Raw genomic sequence first — 3,993 nt, 5'->3', positions numbered from 1 at the left:
GAGACAAGGTGTTTGCTTCATAGCACAGGTTGTTCTGAAATTCACAATACTGTTATCATAACTTCACAAGTGCTGAGAGTATAAGATGTACAACCAGTTAAGTATCACACATTTTTATGGACCTATTAAAATATTTTTAAATTATATTAAGATAAATCTAGATGAGCCTTCCAAGAAAAACACACATGAGTACGTATCATAAAAGAGACCTGTAGCATGAATTCTAATTGGTCTCATTAATTAATAATTGGCCTTAATAATAAAAACCCAGAGGCAGATATTAAGGGGGTGAAAATTGAAAGATCAGAGAAGCCAACCACTAAAGAATTCTTACCTCTGTGAAATCCTCCCTCCAAAGGGGTGACCCTGTCCCACTGAATGCTCTGAGCTTGTGTCTCCTCCTGCCTTATGTTTCTCTCTCCACTCAGTCAGTCCCTTCCTGTCTCCACCTCCCTAATGCTGGGATTAAAGTCATGTAACTCCCAACTACTGGGATTAAAGATGTGAGCCACCAATCACCTGACTTAGTTTCTCTTTTAAACTGGATCAGTTTTGTGTAGTCCAGGGTGGTCTTGACCTCACAGAGATCCAGCTGTCTTTGCCTCTCAAGTGCTAGCCTCTATGGCTAACTAGTGTGGCTAGCTCTGCATTCTGATCTTCAGGCAAGCTTTTTTGTTACAACACAAACAAAATATCACCACAATTCCCCTTTTTGTCTAAAATAAAAAAGAAGGCTAAGACTAATATGTGAAAAAAACTATATGCAATAAGTACAATAACTTTATACAATATATAGGCAACAAATACATCAACAATATGTAGTCCATTTACATTTGACAAATTCAGAGAAAATACTCCATTATCTATCCTATCTTGGCGAGTATAAAGTCTTGTACATAGTTCACTTTCTATCCTAACTTGCATTACCATTCAAAACTATCTTTTGCTATCTCTTAATCTTATACTCTTTACACCTCATTAGTGAGTGTCTTTTTTGAGTCTGGTAAACAAGGAAAACTATAGTTATCTAGTCTTCAGCTCCCTCAGTGACCCAAGAAGAAAATAATATTAACTGAGTAAGCAGGACGAGTAAGAAAATACGTTCCAAAAAATGTGAAAAATTGCTGAAACAACTGTCTGCCTGGACAGTCATCCAAGGTTTCTGTGCAATGTTGGGACATTCCTCTTCAGCCTACAGGCCTAGAATATTTAACAGTCTTTTCTGTGAAGCAGGATATTTGAAAGACTGTCCCATCTTGTCTTGGAAAAGTTCAGCAATCACTTTCTGTGCTGTCCTGCTTGTCTAATTTTGACAGCATGCTATCAGTAGTTGAGACAAGAGCATTTTCTTTCCCTATGGCTTACTTTGGTCACAAAGAAAGTAAAGTCCATGTGGAGTTTCTTCAGTGCCCATCATCTTCTCTGAAGTAGATTGGTGCTGCCAGGAGCAGACATACCTCACTGTCATAAAAAAGAAACTATGTTATTAAAACATCTTAAATGCCATATTCTGCAGATCTCTGAAGTGCTTGAAGACAACCTGTCTATTTAAAATATATCTCTGTTTGACCTTGAAAACATACCTACTGTGACTACAAGTTCAATTGTAATAGGTGACTAACTACTAATCTACTTTCCTTATTATCTTAAATAGTTGTTATTAATAACTTTCAGGGACTAGAAATTTGCATTCATTGTTAAATGAGCTGTACAGGTACAATACCTTGAACAAGGTTAGAAATGTGTGTACAGTATGCTCTAAGAAAAATAATCTTAAATTTGTATCAACATCCAAAAACCATATCAATGTAACATATTTAAAACTTGTAGCTGCTTTTTTGGTTTAAAAGTAGATTTGATAATCTACCTTTTAATCCTATTCTTATGTCCTCACTTTTTCTTTTCAAAGTAGATTCAATAATCTACCTTACATCCATCATATCTATATTTCCCCTTTTCCTTTTCAAGGCAAGAATTCTGAATCTAATCTCCTTTGTTCAACTTTTTTCCTGATCATTATCAATAACAACTTGTAGCCAACCACTCTAAAAGATGATAAATATCCATAACCCATTGACTGACCAAAAATCACCCACCTCACCTCTTGGGACTATAGGTATTGTATTCCTAAATATGCTTCCTGCTGTCTGGGGGTGATAGCATCTTTAGGGAATCCTGAAAAAAAATAGGTTTATTGTCAAGTCCTGGGAGAGGTAGCCTTATCATATGTTGTCCAATCTCTATGCAATAGGAAAGTCTTGGTTAGAGTAGTCTAAGTAATGAGGCTGGATCATCTCAGCTGGTCGCCTCTAAATGGTCCTGAGCAGTTTATAGTCCAAAGATGATCTTTAGGTGGTGTTATTCATCTTAGTGGTGTTATCATAGTCCTGGTGGATCATCATAGTGGGGCCCATCCTCATTTTGGAGACTTCAGAGGTCACTGTTAGGCATGGTCATGGTTCACCGCAGAAATTTTAAATATTTTAAATATCATGTGCAGCAGATATCAAAGAGGTTAAAGGATCAGTATTTGTTCTGTACATCCAGGGTACAAAAACTTAATTCCTAGTTACCTGATTGAGAATCAAACCAGAAATCATATACAGCAAGCTAGATGAAACCTTTTTATAGAATTAGTTAGTACTCTATAGGACCATTAATATTATGACAAAAAGTTTAAAATATGTGCGTGTGTATGTATGTTAATCTTATAAGTTTTGAAATAATATTTATATCTCAAGAAACACTTTAAAGAGTCAACATAAAACCAGAAGATTATGAAACTAATGACAATAAAATAGTCCCTAAATTTTGATTTTTCTTTTCTTGCATATCAGATAGTTCTTCTGACATGAGACAGAGATTTGGATTTTATTTTGACAAGTATGTTTGAGTTTAGAACAGAGACACAGTCCAACCCCAAAGCCAGCTTTAATTTTGATTTGGACTGGGATTACAAAAAGACCATTTGCATTTTATGTCTGTGGAGAAAAGCAGAAACAAACATTTGGGAAGGTTTATGAAATTTTATCCTGTTGAAAATGATGTATCAATAGGCCAACTTATTTTTTTTCTTGGGACATTTTTTTATGGATGATTTGTCCTTTTTCTTCAGATTACTTAGCTGGATGCCTTTATTCTCCTGAAAAGACAGAAACAAAACCCTTCCCTAAACCTAATTTTGGGTAAGTTCCCTTTTGGCAAGTTATCTGTTCAAATGAAAAACAGTTGTTAGTTTTTTTGGTTAGTTTAGATTAAATGGCCATGCTGTTTGATGAACTACTATCTTTTATAATTAAGAGATTTCTCTTATTCAAATCTAATCTTTATCAGTTTTGCTTTATGGTTTCTTCTGAAATGTTTGTTTTATTTTCTAAAGCTGTTCTATCATCCAAAGCAGTATGGTTTCTTACAATTTCTTTAATTGCTCTGGAAAGGAGTTCCCTTTACAATTACAGGAAACTACTGGATCGAATTTGACATGGGGGCCTGTGAGAAGCCCCTCAGGGCGTTTCCTAAAAACAAAGGGTTTCCTTGACTGTTCCTTGTTGATCTGCTCTCATTAGTCCAATGCCTGCCAGTGCCACAGCTTCTGCGTAATCCAGAAGGGAAGGATTTTCTGTTTGGATTATGTTTAGAAAAAAACTTTGTTTCTAGAAATGCCCTGGTTACAATTCCTTTTAGGTGACCTTGTTTACCAAAATTGAAGCATTTGGCTTTTTTAATTTTCTTCAAACTCTGGAAATTACCTCTCCTATCCAAGCATTATCATGATCCATGAACTCAGATCAATAGGTTCCTGAGTTGCTGTTAATGTCATATTAACATCAAATATGGATATCCATGGAACTTTGCAATAAAGCAGGACCTGCCTCCCTGTCACAGTAACCTTGACAGAAAGTGGTTTTGAAAAGAACCGATTGCCTAGAGGTAGAAAAATGTTGGCATGATTTAGTGTTTCCCTCTGGCCAATGATTTCTCTCCACTGCCCTC

At 35.7% G+C, this 3,993-nt stretch overlaps 1 long non-coding RNA gene across 1 annotated transcript; it reads right to left on the bottom strand.

Moving 5' to 3' along the window:
* Nucleotides 1–762: 762 nt before the first annotated feature.
* On the bottom strand, nt 763–2,418 carry LOC146890657 (uncharacterized). Its single transcript, XR_014998662.1, has 2 exons — nt 2,102–2,418; nt 763–1,461 (listed from the first exon to the last, which is right to left on the bottom strand). It is a non-coding gene; the product is annotated as an uncharacterized LOC146890657 (long non-coding RNA).
* Nucleotides 2,419–3,993: the final 1,575 nt, after the last annotated feature.

This window comes from Myodes glareolus, chromosome 23 (genome assembly GCF_982192425.1).
Source record: "Myodes glareolus chromosome 23, mMyoGla1.1, whole genome shotgun sequence".
NCBI lineage: Eukaryota > Metazoa > Chordata > Mammalia > Rodentia > Cricetidae > Myodes > Myodes glareolus.
This window is presented reverse-complemented; position numbering and strand designations above follow the sequence as displayed.